At 38.9% G+C, this 26079-nt stretch overlaps 1 protein-coding gene and 1 long non-coding RNA gene across 5 annotated transcripts in view; one reads left to right on the top strand and one right to left on the bottom strand.

Moving 5' to 3' along the window:
* Positions 1-26079, top strand: part of Mkln1 (muskelin 1) — a 327297-nt gene that overhangs the window by 49305 nt on the left and 251913 nt on the right. The window lies entirely within an intron of this gene.
* Positions 1-26079, bottom strand: part of LOC124099823 (uncharacterized) — an 83074-nt gene that overhangs the window by 41505 nt on the left and 15490 nt on the right. For all 3 annotated transcript variants that reach the window (XR_006854105.2, XR_009227869.1, XR_006854106.2), the window contains exon 3: positions 13835-13947. This is a non-coding gene — a long non-coding RNA (uncharacterized LOC124099823). The remainder of the gene's footprint in view (positions 1-13834; positions 13948-26079) is intronic.

Below are 26079 nucleotides of genomic sequence, written 5' to 3'. Positions count from 1 at the left end.
GTCTTTCACCTTTGACCAGAAGCAAAGATAAGCCTTTGATGACTTGGCTTGGAGTTGATTAATTTGGCCACACAAAGGTTAATTTATAAGCAGGCACACTTGGAAGACCCAGCAAAGTGAGATCCATGAATTCAAATCTACCTTTCTTGGACTCCATGGAAGTCCATGAGAATGTCTCCTACAATAACTTCAGCAAGAAAGGCCAAAGAGACATAAATCTGTTGGTAGAGTCTTCAAGAAACTGAAAAATAAAAATGCTGTCAGATGCGATGGGGGAGCAGCCACTTACACTTGATCCATAGTATTAATTCCACTATAAATCTTTATGTAATAGTTGACATCTGTGTTGAATGATTCAAATGTATGGAGGAACATGTTATCCCTAGCATATGAGAAAGGATGGATTCAGAAAAAAATCCATCCAAAGGATGGATTCTGTAAGTCAAGTAAAAATTATTTGATTTAAAAAAATGAAAATCAAAGAATTCTATCACAGGTTCTTTTTGCGAATTAGTCCTTTCTTTGGGTAAATTGATTAAATCAATATTTTATTTAAACTTATGTTTATAATGACAGTACTAATCAAGTGTACACATTATATTTTGGACAGACATGCAGACACTCCTTCATACAGCAGAAATCTATGGCTACCTGGGGGTGGGGAAGTAGCTGACCTTCCGGCTCATCTAGGAGGACACAAACCCTAATATGAGGAAAAATCCCACAGCTAGTTGAACTTGAGTTATGCATTGTGACTCTTTTCCCAGTGATTGGAGGAGATGAATTTCTTTATTGACCAAGTGGAGGAGGGACACATCAGAGTCCCAGAATGATGATGTGAGATAGGTTTATAAAAGCAGTCTGCATCTCCTGAAATGATCTTGTAACCCCAAGTGCTATTTGAGGAAGAAACTGACAATTGAAGTTAGTCGTCAGTTTTCACTTTCCTCCTTCTTCAGGCTTTTAAGATGTAATTCCCAGTGTATCCTTCACCCCATGTTCCCCACTCTGCCATCCCACGCTGTCCCTCCTTTTTCAGAGAGGCAGATGGAACTCTTAAGAGACAAAGCTGAGTTTCCTTGTCTGGTGATGGGAAAACAAATAAGGGGACAAAATTATATGGAAAGAGAGTTTCCTAGTTTTATTTTCCTGCTGAGAGCCATAGCCGAGTCAGAATGACGCATGGCATTTTTGCTAGAACAGAGTGGTTGAGAGGTGACGCCAGCAAGCCATTGAGATGATAATGGTTATGTTAAGCTGTGTATTCAATTTTATATTAGACCCCTGCTGTCCGCCTCCACCTGCTACTTTGGAGTTCTCCTGGGGATTCCTGGAGAGTTCACATTGGTTGGGGAAGTGCGGGAAGAGGATTTCCGGAGGAGGGACTTCCGGTTGGTGTGTGGCGTGTCCTGGGAGAAGGCCGAGTGCGTGGCATTCGCAGGAGTGCAAAGAATAAAGGAGTTCCCATTTTGAACCTACAAGGCTGTGTGGCGGCTCGGTTATTTTGTGCCCAGCCAGACTGCGGCATTTTCCTGCTGTCTCTTTTCTTAATCATTTAAAATTTATTTTGTGGCATCTCTTCCTACCACAAGGGTGAGGGCAGAGGTAGACCTCTGCATATTGGGAGAAGGCAGGAACACGAGATGACTCTGTACCTTGTGTGATCAGACAAACATGTACATTGTACCATGACATTTTTCAGAATAAACAATGACCCTTAATTTTTTTTTCTAATCATTTTCTTTTTCTTTCTTTTCTTTGGTACCAGAGATTGAACCAAGGGGTGCTTAACCACTTAGCCACATCCTCAGCCCTTTTTTTATATTTTATTTTGGAGACAGGCTTCAGTAAGTGCTGAGGCTGGTTTTGAACTGATGATCCTCCTTCCTCAGCCTCTGGAGCCACTGGGATTATAGGCGTGCCCCACCATGCTCAGCATGCTCAGCTCAAATCATTTTCATGTAGTTCTCGACACTGAAGAATTTGAGAAGAATTGATAATTCGATACAGCAAATATTTACCTCTATCTTCCAAGTTAAATTTAAAATTGCTCTTATTGTCCTGATAACATTGTGTTAATCAAAAGGGTTGCAGAAGATAAGAATTTAAGAATCTGTAGACTCCAAGCTTCTAGAATAATTCAGACTGGGCAGTTCTGTTCTCTGTCTTTCTCCTCTCTCTTTACTCTGTTTCTCCTCCCTTCTCTTCTCTCCCTCCCTGATAAATGGATGCTCTATAAATTCTGAAAGGGTATATTAAAATCTATCACTACAGTAGTCATTTCATATATGTATACATATGAGAGAGAGAGAGAGAAACAGAAGCTAAAAGAAACTTTTCCCTGAGTTTGATGTTCTCCTACATCTGGAACATCCGTAAATGACAACAGCTTTAGCAGAGACTGGGAAAGAATATTTATGAATGCAGAAATTAATGAGAAGGTCATTCAAAGCAGAATACAAGAACTGGTTTTGCAATCACACAAAAATGTTTAAAAGAGAGAAAGGAATAGAGATTGGTGAAAAATAAAGGCTCTAAGACGATGAAAACAAATTGTTAGGAATAGCTAGACAGGAAATATTGTAGACCAAAAAGAGAAAAACACCCTCTGTTTACCTGTTTGTATATCCACATCTTTGAGATGGAACATGCAAATGTATGCAAAAACACAAGCATTACTCTGATGATGCTGTTATAGATCCCCAGAAGCAAAGGAACAAGCACCCCATTCATTCCCAGATGACTTGTCAGTTTATCCTGGGTTTGTGAACTAAAATGAGTTGGGGAGCTGACTGTCTTCAATGGATTTCTGTTTGCCCTCTAAGTTCAGGGCTAAAACTTAATTTTTAATATAATTGATATTTTTATTATGGCTTATTTTATTAAAAGTATATATCAAGATATTGAATATTTATCATTTGTAACATATTCCATATATTTATAATTTGCTTATGTGAAATAAATAATTTATTAAAATACACACTTAATGTTATTCTTAATAGATGCACATATTTTCATAAATTAAAGTACTTGTTTCTGGAAGTCCTCGCCTTTCCTTACCTATTCTATTGTTGTTTCATACAAGGTCTCTCTAGGTTGCCTAGGCTGGCCTTGAACTCCTGGGCTCAAGTGATCCTCCTGCCTCAACCTCCCTAGTAACTGGGACCAGAGGCGAGTGTCACTGTACCCAGCTCTATTTACCTATTTTTAAATGTTTTAAATGCTTCAACATTTTGTGGGTTTATATCAGTTATTTATATTAGTGTTTTCCTTGTTCTGACCAACAGCTCAATCTAGGAGCCCTATCTTCTGTCCCCAAAAAATCTTTGTTAACTTAAAACATTTATATCTGGGGGGGCTTATAAAGACTTTTTGTCCTATAACCCTCATTGACAAAGTTTTTATCGATTGTCTTCGACTGTCCTTCATACTAGCTTTTGCCAGCAATAAGCAGAAATAAAGCTGAAACTGTGTCAAAAAAATTCACTGCCCACATTCATCCTTCTTCAGCAGGGTTTACTCTATAGTGCTCCGCATTCAGCAACTGTGCCAGCCGGCGGAAACAGCCAGTTGTTGTCTGAAAGGAAGAATAATTGGAAACATGGTGCCTGTTTCTTTCCCTGCAAGCAACAATCCATCCATTTAACATTCTTTCGGTGCTCTTGAATTCTGTGGTAGACAGCCTGTGTTCCCTGTTCTGTTGAGGCCAATCTGAGAAATGCTGATCTTCCAGTCTGCTGCTGGCCCTTTCAGTATGGAACAGTGACAGCCATCCCATGGCCCGGCCCCTCTTCACAGAGCTGGTTACACACCAGCAACATTATGTAGGTAAATGGCCATCGGCTGGAAAGGACTAGGCTGGGTGAGGTTAAAATTAGGAAAGAGAAAATTTGGAACTATTTCAATCCCTACCCTACAGATAAAGAAACAAAGCCCAGAAAGGCCAAGTAACTCGCCCAAGGTCACTTTGCTGGCAAGCTGTAGAGCACACATGATGGAAGTTGTCAACATTATATATCCATATAAAAAGATTGCATATGCTCTCTTTGTAAGGTATAAATATCTAGTTTATATTATGTTTACTATTCACATACATATACTCATATTATATATATCATAAGCTTTAAATTAATATAATTATAATCATCTGTATTCTTGCTGGTTTTTAATGTCATATTCTATCAAGTTCTGTAAGGGGTATATTAAAATCTATCCCCGTGGTTGTCATTTCATTTCATAAAGTGCTACTTGTCTTTTGATTTTTTTTTTTAAATTTTGTGCTTTGTTTTTTAGTGCATAATAGCTGACGACTGTTAAATCTTTTGTTCATATTTTTATTTATGCCACATGAATTGGGCTCCCTTCATATAAAAAAAGACACTCAAAGAATAGTGGCTTCGGGGGCTGGGGCTGGGGCTCAGTGGCAGAGCGCTTGCCTAGCATGTGTGAGGCACTGGGTTTGATTCTCAGCACGGCATATAAATAAATAAAATAAAGGTCCATTGACAACTAAAAAAATATTTTTAAAAAAAGAATAGTGGCTTCAATACATAGAGATGTATTTTTCTCATACATAAAAGATGTTTGGAGGCAGGGACACCAAAACTGGTACAATGGCTTCATGGTCATCTAAATTGCAAACTCTGTCTTTCTATTCTGCCACCTTTAATATGTGGCGTTCACTCTCCAAGTCCTAGTTGCAAAATGGCTTCTGCAACTCTCACTATCACATACATACTCTGGGCAGGAAGGAGGAAAAAGAGGAAGATCAAAAGGAAGAGTTCCCCACAGAATTGAACTTCATCAGGCTTCACCCACTAACCTCTGCTTACAACTTAGTATAAAAGGGGATGGGAAAATCATTATTTTAGAAGTCTGGACACATTGCTGTCCTTAATTAAACTGAGATTTTGTTAGCCAGGGTGAAGAGAAATAGATGGTACAGGCATCTACCAATCTCTGCTATGTACCTTTAAACATTCAATCCTCTTGTTTCTATTTAATGTTTTTGGTGTTGAATTTGATATTAATATTGCTATTTGTTCTTTTGGATTTGCCTGATGTTTATCTACCCAATCATTTATTTTAAAACTTTCTTTGAATTGAGTTCTTTATCCATAGCTTAATTTTTGTGGTTGAGCCCAATCTGAAAGTTTATCTTTTGCAAGGGAAATTCAACACATTTCAACATATATTATTTTTTATTCTTATTGTTTTGTTTTTACTATTTATTATATACTTCCTTGTTATTTCCTTTTTTCTTCTTTCATTAGGTTTTACTGACTTGATCATTTGTTAAGCTATCTATCCCCCACCACCCATTAGGTAAAAAGTTTCCCTCTAAGTAAGTGCTTTCATCTCTTAAATAAATAAATGCCTTTTCCTGACATAACCATATCCTTGTGTCTCAGAGATTCACCGTGAAAATGCTGAGGAAGAAATGCAATTTATTTCTTCAATAGTGACATAATAGGCAAGGTCACTGGTGCCATCTAATAATTAAGGAAGCTCATTTTCCTCATTTCCTTCAATATCATAAGCAGATAGCAGCAAATATCTTGCCAACTCTCTTAAGTAGAGCTGGAAATGAGCCCTGGGTTGACCAAGCTGCAACAAACAGCACTTCCCATATACCTTTCAGGGTCCACCAAGTTAAGGCAAAAGGAAACCTATTATCACCAAATTCCAAAAGCCTACATGGGGATGAATTATAGTAAGTATGTATCCTTACACTTCTTTTTCTTTAATGAATGCAAAATGAGTTATCATGGATGATAAGGCAAATATCAAGAAGACTGCAGTACATTTTGTAGCTTGCTATCCACATTGCATTTATTTATTTATTTTTGGTACCAGGGATTGAACCCAGGGGTACTTAACCACTCAGCCACATCCCCAGCCCTTTTTATTTTGACACAGGGTCTCACTATATTGCTTAGAGCCTTGCTAAGTTGTTGAGGCTGGCTTTGAACTTGTGATCCTCCTGCCTCAGCCTTCCAAGTCACAGGATTTCAGGTATATATCACCACACCTGACCACATTTGTTTTTAAAGAGGTATGAGCTGGACACAATGGTGCACACACCTGTAATATTAGCTACTCAGGAGGTTGAGGCAGGAAGATTGCAAGTTTGAGGCCAGTCTTGGCAACTAAGTGAGAAACCTGTGTCAAAATAAAATAAAAAAGGGCTGGGGATGTAGCAAAGTTTGTTATAACTTTATATAGAACTTGCATATGAAATGTAGCTTTAGATTACTTGGTAAAATTATTGATTTTTTTATGCTTCTACATTTAGGTGAATAGATTGTTTCGAAAAGAAACCTTTTTTCTCTTGTCTGGCTCCAAATTATACCTTCCACTTCATGCCACAGCGGTATACTTGTTCCCAAGAGCAATCAAGGATCCTAAAATTAAGCAAATAGTACAAGTGCTACCACTTAGATAGGAATGCTGCTCTTTTTACCATGGGGAACAATATACAAGAAGAAACCTAAGTTTTATTAAAGTCATATAACTTCTACCCAACTTCACAAGTCTAATTTACTTCTTTCTTTAAAAATTATTTTAGATCTCTTCTGGGTATGATTTGACTATAAACTGTTATACATCTTGAAAAATCTTAGAAGAATAATTCTATGCTGCAGACTATTTGTACTCTGCAAAACATTTGTAATATATATGAAATGAGTTAAATAAATAACATATTACAAACAAGAAATTGAAATAAATTAAATAAATAAGTAACATATTATATACAAGAAATTCTCTACCTGGAACATTTGGGTTATAATACCTGTCCCCAGCACATTCCCTTCCTTCAGTATTAAAATCACAGAGATGCCCCTGAACGTACCTGCCACTCCCCATCTACTGTTGTGGCCAAGGGTCAAAAAAACAGTTGGGCTGTTGGCAATGCCTCCCTTCCCATTACCACTGTCTTCCTGCAACTCTCATTCCTAGGGGCATGGCATCCTAGGAAGAGAATAATTAATAAGTTTAAGTCCCCACTTCCTCCTCTTCTTAGATACTTCCATTCTGCTACTGACTATGACAGGGCTTGGCCTCACATCAGCCCCAAAGGGTGAGAGCCTGAGAGGGACAAAGAAAAGTGCCTGACAAAAATAAAATTATTCAAAAAATATAACTAGAAATAAGCATGTCATCAGGTTTGAACATTGAAACGTATTAGTGTATAGTGGGAGTATAATTTTACTGGCTACTCATATATCTATTAAAAATGAGACTTGGCCAGGTGTGGTAGAGCATACCTGTAATTCCAGCAACTTGGGAGGCTGAGGCAGGAACTTTGTGAGTTCAAAGCCAGCCTCAGCAACTTAGCAAGGCCCTGTCTTCAAATAAAATCTAAAAAGGGGTGGAAAGGTGGCTCAGAGGTTTAGCACCCATAGATTCAATCCTTGGTACCAAAAAAGAAAGAGGCTTGAGGAGGAGTTGGGGGTATAGCTCAGTCGTAAAGCTTGCACAAGACCCTGGGTTCCATCCCCAACACCAAAAAAATAAATAAAAGCCTTAGTAAGAGAAGGCAACACTTAGCAAAGCCAAGTCATTGGTTTTCTAGATATTTCTAGTTTCGTGTTATTCAGGTTTAGAGAACTCAGTGGGGAATCAGACATTTATATAAACTAACCTAGAATATGCCATTTAATTTAACTCTTAGTGTCTCTTTTACTTTCTCTCTAGTTAGAGAGGGAGTCCAGAGACTAAATTTTATATTTTCTAGAAGCATTCTGAGAAATAATTTTGTTGGAAAGATTTTTTCAATGTATGATATAGAATTCTGTTACAACAGGAGATTGTCTTTTTTGCTAACAACACATAGGGAATAAAGACTATAAACAAATTAATTGTTCTTAGAGTCTGTTTTATAATGTCAACTCTTTGTGAAATTTCCCACATAAGGTACCATGTTTTTCATTTTCTTCTCTGCTGGCCTTGGCTTACAGCCATGATCTGCCACACTCATGTATCAGTGATGTGCTAGAATACAAAATATACAGGATCCTTGCCTGGGGTGCAATTTCAGTGTTCTGCTAGCAGACGCCCTAGTGGGGTATGAATGCCTTGAACTCCATGATCCTTTGTGATTGATGTGAGCATGACATGTGTTAGGACTTTTTTGGTTGGCTTACTCGGATTTCAATCAAATGTTAAGGTAACTATGGGGTAAAATGCACTAGGGAATGTATTACATGGTATCAGAAAAGATGCAGAGTGGCTTTTCTACTCAAATAAAATTAAATCCTGAGAAATAAAACCCTCAAAGGAACTGAATGTAGAGGAGAAAGGGAAAGACAATACCTTATCATTAAAAATCAATCAGATATTTACTAAGTGCGTCTTCTGAGGATTCCTTACATTTCAGTAGCTAGCAGATCTGGGTTTACAAAATAGTCTCACATGCATTATCTTATTTGATCCTCCCAACAACCAGTGAGAGAAGAGAGGCAATCTAAAGATGAGAAAATTGCATCTCAGACTTAAGTGCTTCCTGAAGACCTTACACCCAGCTTCAGAGAGTGGAGGGGCACTGAAATTCCCCCAGTCTCCACACACTCTGTCCTGGGTTCACTCTTCCTCCACCCCTGGGTATTGTGCTGTGTTTGGTTCTCCAAAGGAATCTAAAGAAGTGAAGACATGATCTCAGCCCTTAGGAAGTTTATGATCTTAGATGGGGAAAATGCAAATTTTCATAATGAAACAAGCAGAGAATCCTTAAGTGTTAAACTGTAGTACGCAGGCTATAAATACAACAATTGGATTATTTTAATTGAAAAATAAGGTGCTATAAATTCTACTCAATGCCCTGAAAAAAAATATGTGAATAGGTATTTCTGAAGGTTTTCAGATAGGCCATCAACATTTTCCATGATTAATTCTTATTTATTTATTTATTATTTTTTGGTAGTGGTGATTGAACCCAGGGGTGCTTAACCACTGAGCCACATCCCCAGACCTTTTCATTTTATTTATTTATTTTATTCTGAGACAGGGTCTCACTAAGTTACTTAGGGCCTTGCTAAATTTCTGAGTCTGGGCTTTGAACTTGTGATCCTCCTTCCTTAGACTCTCAAGTCAGTGAGATCACAAGCATGTGCGACTGTGCCCAACCCATGGTTAATTCTTGACCAGGAGAAAAGCCAACAAACACAAGCTTGCACAGTTTTACAAGGACATCTGGTTGACTGGAGGACCAAATTGTTGAGTCCGTGATCTCATACTGGCCTCTGTTGTTCCTCTGTTGTACTGGAAGTCTGTAGGAGCTGGTCCTGGCCTTGATATATTTGTTAGGTCCTCTAAAACATCAGTGGAGGCCATTTAGAAAGGCCAGTTGGCCTCCTGTTATTTACCTAATTTGCAAAGGGAGTAAAGAAAAGGATGCTTTTTTTTTTTTTTTTTTTTTTTTTTTTTTTTAAGAAAACTGCCAAGAGATAGGAAAATGGAATACATTTGCTCTGTACTCAAAGGGACCACGGACTTCTAGGCTCTGTGGAGATCCTGTGATCATTTGAATGTTCTACTATCCTAATGTTCAAACCTAACACTTTTCAAATCCCTAATTGTTTTAGAAGCAAAATTCTATTCCAACTACCTGTTTTTTGTCTTTTCGGCAGAGCAAGCCTGTGCTGAGAGACAGTTGTGGGACAGTCCCTGTCTGTCACTGTCTTTGTCTTCCCTAAGGAGTTGATGTATTGCTTGAGAGGCCCCATGGGGACTTCCAGAGCCACAGTGAGTGACTGGCCCCAAAACTTTTACCAAAAATTTCCCGTGCCAGCTTCTCAAGCATTGTAGCAATCCTGTGTAGTCTTCCTCAAAATGCCCTTTGCTTCAGCAACTTAACAACAGTAATTTGTAATATAAGCTGGTGCCCCTGAGACATTGCATCCTCTTCATCTTCTCAACACCTAGTAATGTCCAGAGCAGAGATTTTAAGCTCATCTCTGGAATAGGCTGGCATGGATGATTCTACTGGACGATTCTGCTCACCACCAGGGAAGACAGACAAAGACAGCCTGCTGAAGGTGCCTGGGAGTCACTCCTCAAGCGCCAGTGAGTGCCACCCAAAGGGAGGAGAGGATGGTGGGGGAAATCAGATTGCAGCTCAGAATGCAATTGTTACTGCAAGAGCGGAATAAGAGCAGACCTTGCAGGTTCCGCCAATGCTACTCACAACCCTACTCACACGAAGCACTTGAGTGTCAACGTGAACACAATGTCATCAACTTGTAAGCCCAAACATATAACCACTGTCACGCATGACCTCGCAGGCGCCTCCTTTGGAGCCGTTTTTCCAGGGGCAGAAATAGGTTAATGCTGAGTCAGTCACTAGCTTTCATTTCACCCCACAGGTGTGAACAGGGCCTCTGGGACCCGCTCTGTCACCTACTGGGTGTGTGATCTTGGGAAGGTTATCTAAAAATTCTCTATGTCTTCGATTCCCTGTATGTGAAATGGTGATAATTATATCAGCTCCCCCATAAAGATGTTATGAGGATTAAATGAGGTTAGAAATATATGGAGCTTAGAACATGCTAGAACGTATTCTGTACTGTGCTCATCTAATATTAAAGTCTTTGCTCCAGACACTGTTAGGTTTTGAGAAGTGAAAACAAAGAATAGGCAGTTTGTGCCTCCGTGGGTGTACAATCTATATTGTAAATCGTTGTTTTAATGATTTGTGTAGCTTAGCCCAAGAGTCAGAAAATGCTCAATCAGGGTTTCTGAATGTGATTGGCCTGGGGAAACAAGCAAGTTATACCACCAATTTTAATTAAATGACGGTATATACAAGTGTGTTGTGTATATATACGAGTTCTGGTTCCATAGAAGCATTACCTCTTTTATTTATTAGTTCTGTAGCATGAGTGCTGAGACTGAGTGTGGTCTGGAGGTTGAGGGTAAGGAGGTGGAGGTGCACTCGGGGAAGTCTTCCAAGAGGCTGTATCACTGAGCTTGGTTTTGATCAGTGAGTAGGCGTTAGCCAGTAAGAGAAGAGGGCTAGGAGTGTTCCAGGCAGAAGGAACATTGTGTGCACAGTTAGAGAGGCGTGAAATAGCACAATACATTCAGGGAACTCCAAGTAGGCAAAGTACAAGAGCAGCCCCATCATCAGTGTAACACACAGCCTGTGTTTGTGAAATGAGTATTTGAGATTAGAGGCTGTTAAATCAAACAAAACAAAGGAGACATTGCTTGTATCATTCTGGTCTTTAGCATTAACTAAACAACCAGCCAAGGACAAGCGGCTCTGGAGTTTTAGTGACGCGGTATTGTATAAGCCTGGTATAAGCGCTCTATAGTCAGTCCCGTTGTGTATCCTAGAAGAAGTCAGTCCACTCAATTTGTCTTTTAATTTTTTTTTTCAAAGTAGTAGAGGTGAATTAACAATAAAGTTGATGGAATCATGGTATAGGTGAAGATGTTTTGGAATAGTCATATATTGCTCTAGATCAGAGGTCAGCAAGCTGTGGCTTGAGAACCAAATCTGGTCCATGGCCTGCTTTAGTAATTAAGTTTTACTGGAGCGCAGCCATGCTCATTTGTTTGCATGTTGTCTGTGGCTGCTTCAGCGCTGCCACAGCACAGCAGACTGTACAGCCTGCAAAACCTGAAATATTTCCTACTTGGCCCTTTACACTAAATGTTTGCCAATCCTTACTCTAGATTCAGTTTTCCTAATCTGATAAATCAAAACCAATATTTAAAACAAGGGCTTGGGTTGGTTGAGAACCAGTGTGATAAACAATAGGTTTATTGGATTTTTTTTAAAAAAATTCACTAGTAAGGAGCAAGAAGATTGCAAATATGTTAGCCATAAAGTATGAAATATACACAAAATAAATGAATAAACGTAGATGCTAGGATTACCTTTCAGATTTGACTCTGAGACTCCTGGCTGTCAGATACAAACTAAAAGACAGGAATTGTTCCTCTAGTAGTTACCTATTTCCTTATAACAAATTATCTGAAAATTTAGAGCCTTAAAGCAACTGTCCTTTAGTATGTCTTATGAATTGGTGAGTTAGCTGGGTGGTCCAGCTGATCTTGGTGGACTTGTTCATACAGTGGTCAGCTGGCTTGTTGGCTTGGGTCTGGCTGGTCTAGGGTGACCTCAGCGGGGGACAGTTCATCCCTCCTGCACACACTCTTGTCCTCCAGCAGGCTGGCCTGGGCTTGCTCAGTTAGGAGTGGGAGGTTTCGAGAGAGAAAGTGGAAGCACAGACTTGAGGCTAGCTTGGAAGCAGCACACTGTTACTTCTGTTGCATTCTAGTGGCCAAAGCAAGTCAAAAGGCCAGCCCAGATTCAAGGGGGAGGGAGAATAGACTCCCATTCGTGATGAGAGCAACTGCAAAGTCACATTGCAAGGGGAAGGGAAGCAGGAGGGATGGAATTGAGGCCACGTTTAAAATCACAAACAATCAATCATAAGCTAAAACAGCATGTATCCTGACCACGCATTTTAAAAAGTCATCTCTGTGGTCTCAAGTGGAAAGAAATATTCATCATACATGTCTCTTCAGCCCCACCCACAGATATGAATCATCAGTGTCTTCGACTAAGAGGACCATTATCCTGTAGCTAATGACAGATACAGAGGAGGAGTGGAAAGAAGCCTGAACCAGACCTGTACTCAAATACCACTTGACAGATTTCACTAGGAACCAGACGCAGCAGGTATAACCAATGACCAAACTGAACAGCCTTTGTCGCTAAAGTCTAAACTGACCTATGACATCCCTGCCAATCCTTCCATTCCCCTCCATCTTTGTTATCAGGTGGTGGCAAAACTGGTCCCTGAGGACATTGCTATCTGTTGTTTCTGGATGTGACTGAAAAGGCAAAAAAATGGGATAATTTTTTTTTTTTAACTCACCAGCAATGGGATGATTTTTTAAATTTCTTGCTAAAAAATCTTCACTATTACAAACTTGCCTTGATAAATAATGTTAAATATAAATAGCAACAGTGATGTCAGAAAACCTCCTTCACTGTTCCTTTCCTGGTCCCCTAGGGATGTCAGTAAAAAGACAGCGAACTTGGTAGCCATTGCTTCTTAGACTATCTCAAAATCTTCAGAAAATCTAAAAGCGAAACTCCCAAACCACTCAGACAAAAATCACACAGCTTTGGGTTTGAAAATGTTCTTTCTGGCCCAGAACCAGTCAGGGTCATTGGACTTGTCTGCAAGAAGCCAAAGCCTTTACACTCAGACTTCAACAGAAATGCCACTACCAGAATGCTGGGGAGGAATGTGCCAGAATTTAAGGAACTATTTAGACTCCTGTCCACTGGCATCAGAACCAGCTGTGAAGGGGACTATATTTCAACTTAGATACAGTGAAAAGGAACAGAACTGTTGACATTATTGAAGAGGGTGGAGACAAAAACCCCGGATGTTTGCAGATAACTAATTAATGCACTGGGGGTTGGGTTAGCTTTGGAAGAACAGAGGACACTTCAAATTTTGGTTGTAGAAAATCGGAAGTTAATCTTGGGCAGGTCACAGAAAGGTTAAATAGACACAACTACCTGGTGGAGTACCCTAACAAATGTTGGTTCCCTTTCTCCCTCTGGATCTCCCACCCAATTAGGGATTTCTTAAAAAAACAAGAATCCTGCCAGCCTGCTTCTACTGGAAAAATGTCAAGTAGGATAAGCTGCTGATAGATGATAACAATCAACAAACTTCACGTTCAGCTGGAGGGAGCAGGGCGTGTCCCCTCTCCTGCCCCTCCCTCCCCTCATCATGGCTCAGTAGCAGCACAAAGATATTCCCTCCTTCCTGCGGAGGAAGTGTATGTGTTCTCTCAGACCTACCTTGGCATTCCTTGATGTCTTAGAGAAGCAGATGACCCCGGCTGAGCAAGACAGTCAGCAGAACAGCAGCCCTTGATGCTGCATTTGGAAATTTCCATTCTTTGCTTGCAGCTCTGAAAAAAAAAAAAAAAAAAAATCTAAAGAGCCCAGTAGCTGGGAAATTTCCACGATGGAAAATTTTAACATATTCTTTAGCTCTAAACTATGCAGGTTTATAGACACTTTTTTTTTCTTTTGGTAATTTCCTTCTTTAACAATAATTTATGAACATGGTAACTCTGGCGCTGTGGCAATAAAGAGGGCAAGATGACCTGGAGGGGAATGGGCTCAGTTTGCCCAGTGGGAGTCTACGCTATATAAGCACTTGACCACCCAAACCATAGAAAAGCAGATCCCTGCAAGACCCACTGGTTGGGAACTTATCCAAAATAAGAGATAATTTGCCCTGGAGCCCTACACAGAAATCTGTATAGAGACTGGAGGTGGAAAGTGATGGATACAACTTTGGAGCAGGACATGGTGAGTTGCTGGAGAAAGCAATCTTAGGTAGATCCCTTAGACCACTGCTTCCTAAATCTAATTGTGTATGGGAATCACCTGCGAATCCTGTGAAGATGCAGATTCCAATTCACCAGGTCTAGGGTGGGGCCTGAGTCTGTGTTTCTAACTGGCTTCCTTCCAGGAGACACTGAGGCCTCCCTTCTGAGGACCACAGTGTGTGTGGGCATAGCAAGGCCATAGACAACAGGTCCTCATCAGTATGAGGTCAGTGATGGTGGTAGCAGAGCACTGCCTGAGGGTGCCGGAGGTGAACTCCTTTGGGGTGATTTTCTCAGGTTATGAAGCTGAGGTCTCAGAGCAGAACTGAATGTCTCCTGGAGAGATGCACCGTGCCGTTCTGGATACAGTAGAACTTCTGGAATATGGGAACACATGCCATTATCAGAAGGCTGCCTATTCTAGAAGATTTCATTTGGGGGATTCTAGAAATCAGTGCCTTTCCAAAGAAACCCCTGTATCAAGTTGATGAAGATTCTTGAACCAGTCAGAATCATGTGAAGGGAAAGAGCACCCAGAGAACAAATTACCTTCATTCCAGCCAAAATATTTGTTTTACTATTTTGGGGATAAAATAAAAAGGGAATTGGAGAATTTTTCATTTCCTTAATAGCTATCCCACCTTTGAACTACTACATGAGACAGACAGACAGACAGATATATCAAAGTCTATGGCATCTGTCCTCCAGGATGTTACTTTCACTTGATCTGTAATGTGTCTGTTTTGTATATTTTTAAAGCAACATTTGTCCCATTTTTCATTTTCCATTCAATTGAGTTCTGGATGGGTTATTACTCCTTACTTTTCAAATAAAAGTACACAGAGGAACAGATGGAAGGAAAGGAGGAGGGAGATTACAATCATGAAAATGTGATTGAAGTCAGAGTGTAACAAGCATGGAAAGAATTTGATTACATAATAAAAAGAATTAATATAGATTAAGAGTAAATAAGTATCCTAGTATGCTAACATCCACATGATGTTTAAAAATTCTAAACAGTATACAGGATTGCTTTAGGGGTTTGGGCGTCAAGAGGTTGGTTGATATCTTCTCTTTCAGAAATCTTCACTGTAGGGTCAAGGCATGATTCAGCATTGAAACAGGCATGCTTATTACTTGAGTAAAAGAAATCAGATGATCTTTTCTAGGTCTCCATGAGCAATTATTCACCATTCACCTACAGCCAATCAAATAGAATTTGTTTGATCCACCTAAAGCACATATTTTTAAAAAAATTCTTTTTTGTAATTGTAGAAGAACAGCAAGCCTTCATTTTGTTTATTTTTATATGGTGCTAAACATCAAACCTCACATGTGCTAGGCAAGTGATCTGTCACTGAGCTACAGTACCGGCCCCTGATGCCCCATATTTAAGGAATACTTTTTAAAATAGATTTGAGGTGAATTTCCAAAATGAAAGGGAACATTTTAAAGTGAACAGTTCGCAGGCATTTAATATATTCATGACATTGTGTGACCCACCATTTGTATCTAGTTCTAAAACAACTTCATCACCCCTGAAAGGAAATCCTATATCCCATGAAGAGGTTGCCTCCCAATTCCTTCTCCCCCTATTCTCTGGCAACCACCAACATACTTTCTTCTCTGTGGATGTAACTATTCTGGATAGTTCAGATAAGTGGATTCCTGCAGTATGTGGCTCATCTTCTTAACAATAAACATAATAATTATAATAAAATTTAGCATTGAGTGTTTATAACAGGTGAGGCATGTAATTATTTTTTATGTATATATTTATTTTTTAGTTGTAGTTGGACACAATATCTTTATTTTATTTTTATGTGGTGCTGAGGATTGAACATGCTAGGCGAGCACTCTACCTTTGAGCCACAATCCCAGCCCGAGGTATGTAATTCTTACAACAGACTTATAAACAGGTACCATCATTATTTATATAGAAGAGTGTTATGGTTTAGATATGAGATGTCCCCCCAGAAGCTCCTGTGTAAGACAGTGCAAGGAAGTTCAGATGAGAGCTTTAATCTAGTCATTGGCTTCATCTACACATATAGATTAACTAACTGGATTGTAACTGTACGCTAGAAGAGGTAGGTCATTGGGGACATGCCTTTGGGTTTACATTTTGTCCTTGGTAAGTGGATCTTGCTCTCTGCTTCCTTGTTGCCATGTCTCCAGCTGCTTCCACCCACCATGGCCTTCCACCATGATGGTCTGCCTCATCCTGGGCCCAGAACTGCAGAGTCCACCAGCCATGGACTGAACCTCTGAGACCATGAGCCAAAATAAACTTTCCTCCTCTAAGTTGTTTTTGTCAGGTTTTTTGGTTACAGTGATAAAAAATTGACTAAAACAATGAGAAAATTGGCACTTGGCTAAATGAATTGCCTGAGATCCATAAATTATGGTTTAACAAGGAATAACCTTTGGCCAGACCCACTTACACTAGTGCTTTTTCCAAATGCCACAGCTATATCTCAACTTCATTTCCCTTATCACAGACAGATGGATGGATACTCCTTCTCAAGTTTAACAACTTCATAGAACTTGATTCAAATACTGAATGTGTTGTTACTTGCTTACAGCTGCTATTTCTCTAGCAGTGCAGTAAGTCCAGGCAAACTCTTTTGAAGAGCTCATTAAAACTGCTAAAATAAAGTCTTAGAAGCAGGTGCATTCATTAGTTGAAATGCAGACGATTATGTTAATATCGCATTCAGGTGACAAATTTAAAGGCATCAAAATCATGGAGGATAAAAGGATTTTCAAAGCTAAAGTTAACTTCTTCCTTTGTAGAACTCTTTGTTCTGTTAAGCATGTGACTGACTGCAGCTGTCCAACTTGGGGACCTCCAATGTTATCTCACAAAAATAAAGCTGTTTTGCAATAATTTATTTCCCTTACAAATTCTTGAGCCTCAATTTAGAAAAAGAAAGATAAAGAATTGTCTCCAACCCTGCTGCTAGATCTGGCACCCCATTTACAACTTATTTTCCACCCTGGGTCCAAGGGTGGGGGAAACACATTTAAAAAGATGATTGAAATATGTAGGCAGAATTGGGGACGTAGCTCAGTGGTACAGCCACATGGGTAATATGCTGAGTTTGATTCCCAGCATAAAAAAAATGTCAGGGGGCTGGAGTTGTAGCTCAGTGGTAGAGCACTAGCCTAGCATGTGTGAGGCACTGGGTTCAATCCTCAGCTCCACATAAAAAATAAATAAAATAAGGTATTGGGTCCATCTACAACTTAAAAAAAAAAAAGTTGGACCATGAGCCCTAATTTGGGAAAGATGGCTCATCAACAATTGATGAGCCACATCCTCAGCCCTTTTTAATTTTTTATTTAGACACAGGGTCTCACTGGGTTGATTAGGGCCTCCTTACTAAGTTGTTGAGGCTGGCTTTGAACATGGGCTCCTCCTGCCTCCGCCTCCTGAGCTGCTGATACAAGCATGTGCCACCATGCCTGGCTTGCCCTTTCTTAATCTGAAAGAAATGTTGAGTGTGAAATGTGTATGTGACCACATATATATGTTTGGCATATTATTTACATATTTATTTTGTGGTGGGGTGTTTGGCTGCTGTATCTAAGGGACCCAACCAGGACAGCTGTAGAGGAATAAGTTTATTTGAGGGCTCATGGTTTTAAAGGTCTTAGTCAGCCAGCTAGACAGCCAGCTCCATTCCTTGAGGCTCGAGATGGGGGCGAGGGCAGAACATCTAGGCAGAACAGTGTGGCAGAGGGAAGCAGCTCAAGTGATGATCAGGAAGCTAGAAAGAGGTCTCCCCTTGCCAGATACAAACGACAAACGACACCCCAAATTCTCACCTCCTCCAGCCACACCCCACTTGCCTTCAGTTACCACTCAATTAATCCCATCAGGTGATTAATTTACTGATTGGGTTCAAGCTCTTGTAACCCAATCATTTCTTCTCTGAACCTTCTTGCATTGTCTCATACATGAGCTTTTGGGGGATACCTCACATCCAAACCATAACATGGGGATTGAACCCAGGGGTGGAATTTGCAATCCTCTACCTCAGCCTCCTGAGTAGCTGGGATTATACAGGCATGTACCACCACGTGGGGCCAACATATATGTATTTGAGAGCCTATATGCCAGAATATTATAATAGTTCCACCAGAATAATTTAAATTTTCTTTGTCTATTTTTATATTTTATAAATTTTCTGCAATAAATACAAAATTTAAATTTTTTAAAATTAATTTAAAAAATTTTTAAATCTGTGCCTTTTTAAAAATTTAAAACAATTTTTTTTAACTTTTTAAAAATTATTTTATTTGTTTACTTTTTATGTAGTGCTGAGGATTGAACCCAGGGCCTCGCATGTGCTAGGTGAGTGCTCTACTGCTGAGCCACAACTCCAGCCCCCCAAATTTTTGCTTTCTAAACTTATTAAAAATTACTGTGGAGCACATAGCCCTTCCACATTCAACAGTTTTACTGGTAAGATTAGGTTACCATTTAGTTGTCTAGCACATGGAAGCTGGGCGAGGTGTTTCTGTAATTCCCTTCCTCTTCTCAAACCCAGGATATCTGTGGAAACATTGCTTTTTTCCTTTTAGAAAGAAATATAAGAAAATACAGCTCAGTATCAAGTTACTTAATAAGAATACAAGCATGGTTAAATAGTTTTATATTTTTCTTCAAAACCTAAGTCAAGAGGGCTTGCATCAAAGTGAATGTAGCTTACCTCTTGCAATGGGAAAAGGACTAAAAAACCTATTTAGGACAAACATATTTATTTTTAATATTTTGGTTGTGCTCTCTGTGAAACCTTTGTAAACTATACTTGACTTTCTTTTTTTAAAAGTGTACAAAAATAATTGTGTTACTGATTAAAACATAAATACTGAAGCTGCTATAGACTTGAACCTTGCTACCAATAGAACACATTTATGTAGTGTGTATGCATTGCTCAGTAGCTTGAAATTAACAAGCTGAAAGACCACTTATACAGTGTAATAGTCCTATTTTTGCCTTTCTCCCTTTGTCTTCTACTTTATCCTTACCCTGTTCAATATTACTATCTCTTTTTTTCTCTACATAATTTAGAAGTCCATCAATGCCATTTAAAATGAAAAGCCATACATAAAGTCAGAAAAATCACCTTGGGATGGGATTGGACAGTACTTTCATGTGGTAGTACCACATTGAAATCAGGGGATATGTTCCAAGACCCCAATGGATGCCTGAAACCATAGATATTACTGAACCCTATAATTTAATACCTTTTCCATCTTAATTAAGCACTTATCAAGCACATGGCCATAACTTTTGCAGTTAGATGTGTGAAGCAAAACTAGTCCAGATTTTCTCAGATAGAACCATAGACCTCATCAACCACAGAATAGTTTTTTTTTTCCTTTCCTTATTAAGTCAAAACTTTCACCTCTTTCCTTGGTCTGTTGTTGGCATATTTGAGTTGTTAGTACCACTACTCTTGTGCTTTGGGGACACTATTAAGTAAAATAAAGGTTGCTTGAATAAAATCACATGACACATAACAGTCAATCTGATGATTGAGATGACTACTAAGTGACTCACAGGCAGGTAGCATATACAGCATAGATACATTGGACAAAGAGGTGATTCATGTCCCAGGTGGGATGAAACGAGATGGCATGAAATCTCATCATGCTACTTAGAACAGCAAGTGATTTAAAACTTATAAATTGTTTAGTTCTAGAGTTTTTTATTTCATATTTTTGGACCAAGGCTGATTTGGAGTAGCCAAAACCTGAGATGAGGGAAAACTGCTGTATACCTGCCTCTCTCTCTGGTTAGCAGTAGCCTAGCTGAATCCTGTTCCAAACTGCCATAATATGTCTCATTAGCTGAAATTTACATGGATACAGCTCCTTTGACTGCTGGACAGCTCCGAGTCTCCTAGCAGTATTTTCCCACCCACCCTCTTCTCTTTATGTTTAATTCTCAGAGCTAATACCCTCACAAAGCTGCAGATTTTAGACAAAACAAGGAAGATAGCTAAAAGAGACTCTTGTTCTTCTAATATGATCCATCACTACCATAAGATAAGAGGGTAAATTTCAAAACAGAATTTAGAGATGAACATGAGAGGTCACCTTAGTCAAGTTTCCTTTTCATGGATGTGTTTCTTCTAGAGAGTACCTGGTAGTCATCCAGCTTGACTTTGAAATTTTCCAATGATGAAAAACTGTTCTACTTTCGCCCCCACTTTTCTCCTGATAGATGGGTCGATAGAGCACAAATAGCATTATAACCACAATGCCAAAAAGAAAATAAATAAATGAATCCTAATCCTTAAAAAAAAATTGGCTTTTTTTTTTCAAATTTCTATTACTGATCCAGAACCCAGTCTCAAGGAAGTATAACCCCTTAGGATTCATGAGGAATGCAATGAGGTTGAATCATTTGGCTGAAAGACACAGATTTTATTGGTCCAGAGTGTCCATTACACCATGAGAACAATACCCAGAAAAGGAAAATTGTATAATTTATTTATAAGCCTGAATACCAGAGTGTTGTTCAAATCTCTTTCTAATTCATCCCCTTTGTCTCCTTGATGCCTGTGCAACAAAAGAAAATTTCTGAGATTATTTAATCCAGGAATCTTGCCTTCAAGGATATGCCAACATTTACAAAGACTAAGTTGAGCAGTGTGTTTCCAAGTTACCTAAATTTACATATTATGATTTTCCTTTCAGAAGAATTAGAGAGTTCAGCAGTATTCTGAAACAACTAGGTATGAGAACACAAAGAAAAATAATAGCAATTTTTTTTTTTCAGAGACAGGGGGTCCTATGGAAGCCACCGGATATCCTGTCTTTTCGACACTGGCTACGTCATCAGACCTTTTTTTTTTTAAAGTGATTGTAATGATTAAAGTGGGGTTGAATTTGGAAAATCAGTTCATTAATAGAGAGGATAGAATACTGTGAACTATAATTTTGTCTAAGTAAATACAAAGGAGAGAGTTTTTGAATGATTATTATTGTAATGAATTGTAAAAAAATTCAAGTACAAAAGAATGCAAAGAAGACAAGAAACCACTCTACATCCATTGCCAAATAAATAAATAAATAAATAACCACCATAAATGTTAGGGGTATATCAGCTCAGTTATAGAAGTAAGGATACTTTAGAATTTTAAAAGGCAACTTATATTTGGGCAATTGAACATGGCCTTATTTATGGCCCAATTGAAACAAACACAAAACCTGGCATTTAAAAATTATCTATTTACTCTGAACAATTTTGAGAGGAAGGGTATTAATTAGAACTTTGAATCTATAAGAAATTCTGAGAATGTGAATTCAATAAGAATCAACAAATGTCTTTAATTTCTTCTGTATATCCATCTTCAATTCAGCTGCATCAAAAGTATATTATAGTAAGATATGTTTCCCTAATTCATTTCAGTTTACAAATCAACTTTATACTGACTTTCAAGACCCTGTAAAATAATCAGGGCTGCCAGTCAGCTGGTGCATGCTAGTTGGGCCTTCTAGTTTGTTTAGTCTATCCTGGTTCCTTGGACATACATTTTGATTGGTCCTTGTCTATGCTATAACAGTTATTAAGTTTTTTGGGTTTTTTTGGTACCAGGGATTGAACCCAGGGGCACTTAATCACTGTGCCACATCCCCAGCCCTTTTTCATATTTTATTTAGAGACAGGGACAGAGTCTCACTGAGTTGGCTAGGTTCTTGCTTAAATTGTTGGGGCTGGCTCTGAACTCGAGATCCTCCTCCCTCAGCCTTCTGAGCCGGTGGGATTACAGGAGCGCACCACCTCACCCAGACAGTTATGAAGTATTTTAAACATCATCCCTGAAATAGGAAATAGAGGAAAACCTAATAATTTTGTCTAGCAATTTAAGTTTGAAATACACACTTCTCATCTGCTGGCCACATTCCCACTGTTCTTCCCTTTGGAGCAAATACTGAAGCAAAACCACCTTCTTATGATTCTTTTAGTACAATTTTGTGCCGATTCATACTTCCACATATTGGCAATATGTTTTGTTCTCAGGTCGGTAGATTTCTGTAGGGAAGAGGTGGATAGATGGAGAGGCATGTGGTAAACACCTTGGTCTATCTGAGGAAGAGGGCGGGTGGCAGTCATTTTACCCTTGGTCTTCACCGAGGTTCGAGCAGTGACCAGCAAGGCTGTGACAGGAGCTCAATTCAGCAGGGTTCCAAGATTATGGAAATCACATTATTCCTGGGACAGGAGATTCTGCCAGCTAGTCATGCCCATCATTATAAATAAATGATGAATTCATGTCCATCATTAAGGCAAAAACACACACTCTTCAATCCAAAGTCCCCATTTTAATATTTACCTAAGAATGTTTTTTTTTCTTTCTTTCTTTTTTTCTTTGGCCAAATCTACCTCCCTCCAAGAAGAAAGGAGACTTCTTGTTATTGTAAATAAATGCAGACAACAATGGGGATATCCTAATGCATCACATCAAGGTCTATTTATACTAGTGATAGCTTGTTATATGGCCATGCTAAACATTCCCATGAGCTAAATTTGTGGGTGGGAGGGGTGCTGGGGGTAGAACCCAGAGTCTCACATACGCAGCAAATGCTCTGACACAGCTTCACCCCCAGCCCAAGTTTTATTCCTTTGATTTTCTAATTTGGGGGCTGGGGTTGTGGCTTAGTGGTAGAGCGCTTGCCTAGCCTGTGTGAGGCACTGGGTTCAATCCTCAGCACCACATAAAAAACAATAACTAGAATAAAGGTATTGTGTCCATCTACAATGAATATATTAATAAATATATGACAAATCTTTAAAATATATGTATATATATAAAACAAATCTTGAAAAAAAATTAAATAAATATGTCTCTTATTAACTTCATCTACTTATTAAGGAGGTCCCTCTCGGTTTCTTTCTATTGAAGAGGTGAAGTAATTTTTGTTTATTTAATTTTTCTTTATAAAAAGGAATGAGTAAACCCCCCCCACATACACTCCCCTGCTTTTAAATATACCTCATTAAACTCATGTTGGGGCAAAAAAAAATTACAGGAAATTTTCAAACTCAAAGGAAGTTCCGCTTCTTTATGTTGCAAAATCAGAAACATCATGGTCTCCATGATCTTTGTGAAATTCAGGGATGTTGAGTTAGAATCAACGTCCCTGAATTTCACAAAGAAATTCTTTTTGGCAGATTATTACAATTATTTCTGTTTAAAATTTGTGCGGCACTTCTCCCATCCTACTTACACTTGAGTAATGGTAATACAAAAATTAGATGCCAGGTCCTGTCTTACTCACCAACTTACATTGAAAAAATACAGGCCAAATAGATGGAAGAAGAAAGCCACTACTTCCTGGGTAACCCACATATCACAATTGATGGTAATGGCCTGATCAAAAGTACAGATTTCTGTGCAATAATAGCCCTGTTTACCTCATAAACACTAGACCACTTGATGGTTTTTCCTGGAAAAAAAAAATTCCTAACTAATTTTAGTAAATTAAATCATATTTTTCCACTGACATGTTCTAATTTAAAGATATGACTTCATTTTTTAATTGATCCCAAACTGAGAGTGACACTCAACCGTCCTTCTTTTCTTTTCTTTTCTTTCCTTTTTTTTTTTTTGAACCAAGAAGTGCTGTGCCACTGAGCCACATCCCCAGCCCCTTTTATTTTTATTTTTTTATTTTGAAACAGGGTCTTGCTAAGTTGCAGAGGCTGGCCTCGACCTTGCAATCCTCCTGTCTCTGTCTCCTGAGTCACTGTGATTGCCCTCGTGCACCAGTATACCCAGCTACTGTTTAAAATTTCAAATTTGATTAGCATTCACGAATTAGGTACTTTAGGGAAAGGGCTAATTTGAATTAGTGAAAATTTTGAATGCTAAGATATAAAAATACAGAGTTATATCACCTCATAGTACAATATGCAATTCCAGGAGTCTATTATAGAGAAGTATTTCTGAGAAGAAGGCTACTGTGAAGACTGTTTTAATAAAATTCCTCTTTAAACCTTAGGTAAATTCATGCTGCTAATTTATCTGAATATGTTTAGCTCATATTCACTCTGTAGTTATTATATGCTTGACATCATGCTAGAAAAATTTTTGTCCTCAAGTTAACAATTCACTCTAAATTATCATTCATTTTGCCTAGTGACATTTTATCTCATGCTTCATTCAGCACCTGTCTCAGTGTACTCATTTATTCAAAAGACACTTTAAAGTTATAATGGGATATAAGCACAAATTCAAAATGACTGGGGTCTTAAGGTGAAAGTCATTTATCATGTGGACCAACACCAATCCATCAGTAGAGCAATCGATCAACAAGTCCTTTGTTCTAGCTAGCATAGCTGGGTCAGGGTTTCTCAACCTTGGCACAATTGACCTTTAAGACTAGAGAATTCTTTATTGCGGAGGGCTGTTCTGTGCATTCCAGGAGCTTTAGCAGGATCCTTGCCTCTTTCCATTAGATGCCAGTAATGACCCCACTTCCAGGTCTGACAATCCGAAATGTCTCCAGACGTTGCCAAGTCCCCAGGGGAAGGAGGGGAGTGCCCCTGATGGAGAACCAGTGGTTAGTGTGTATATCATGCCTTCTTTATTAGATTATAAAGACTTTGAGGGCAGAGACCCAGTCTGATTCATCACTCTACCACCCCTTCTCTACCACCTAAATTTAGTTTCTGGCACAAAAATGCCTCTTGATGAATGTTCTGAAAGGAACAAAATATCTCTGGAGTGTCTCTGCTGCTGTCAGCCCTGCACAGGGCACCTTGGGAAATCCAGAAGCTGAATAAAGTAACTGGGATGAATTGTCTAGCAAACTTTTACGATTTGAATAATCATCTGTATTGTAGACCCACTTGGCTGCAAAATGTCTACGTTTGTATAAGACTTTCTTATATTTGAAGTATGTCTCATATAACGCTGTTTAATCCACACACAATATTAATCAATTTGGCCACCACTGTTTATAATATAAGCTTCCAAGTCCTAGGAACATATTCTTAGGCAAGAGTGGGAGGTATTCCGGTTTCAGTAGCCTTGACTTCATTTATTAAATGGAACTCTTAGAATTGGTTTTAATAATGTTAAATTTAAAGTTCAGATTCTCTTTTGTCACGTTAGAACATCTAAAAGGCTCTCCAGTGATCTAAGTAATTTGGGTTTGCTTAGATTCCTGGAAATTGCCAGAAGACTTTAAGGGAGGAGGGGGGGAAAAAAAACGAGTGAGGAAATTTTCCCTGTGGGCAATTCGGGAAAACAAAAATATTTTTGTGCTGTGGAGACTTCTCAGGAAAGGAGGGTTGGCCAGTACCGGCTGCATCTGCGCAAGGGGAATTTCCACATTTGGGAAAACATGATCATAATTAATGACTTAGGAAAGCCAAGAAAATGGACCATGTTGGAAAAATATGATCTTGGATGGCTAAGTCACTGTCAATGGATTGGGCTAGAAAATTGGATTGTTTTAGACAGAGATTTTTATTTGTGGATATTTTCCTTTAGTACCCTGCAACTGGGGCCATAGGAAGTCCTGTCCCTGGAGAACGGGCTTCCCATATCTAGATCCACTCTCCCTGTCTCCCCACCTTCAGGGTGTGTTTGCTTTAGACGTCTGGCCTAGCCACTGACTGGTCTGGAGTCTTTTGGTTTGAACATGACACAGAGGTCTAGCCAGCAGGGGCCGTTAGTA

This window comes from Marmota monax, unplaced genomic scaffold, assembly GCF_021218885.2.
Source record: "Marmota monax isolate L192 unplaced genomic scaffold, Marmota_monax_Labrador192_F-V1.1 WCK01_AAM20220418_F8-fsc00131, whole genome shotgun sequence".
Taxonomy (NCBI): domain Eukaryota; kingdom Metazoa; phylum Chordata; class Mammalia; order Rodentia; family Sciuridae; genus Marmota; species Marmota monax.
This window is presented reverse-complemented; position numbering and strand designations above follow the sequence as displayed.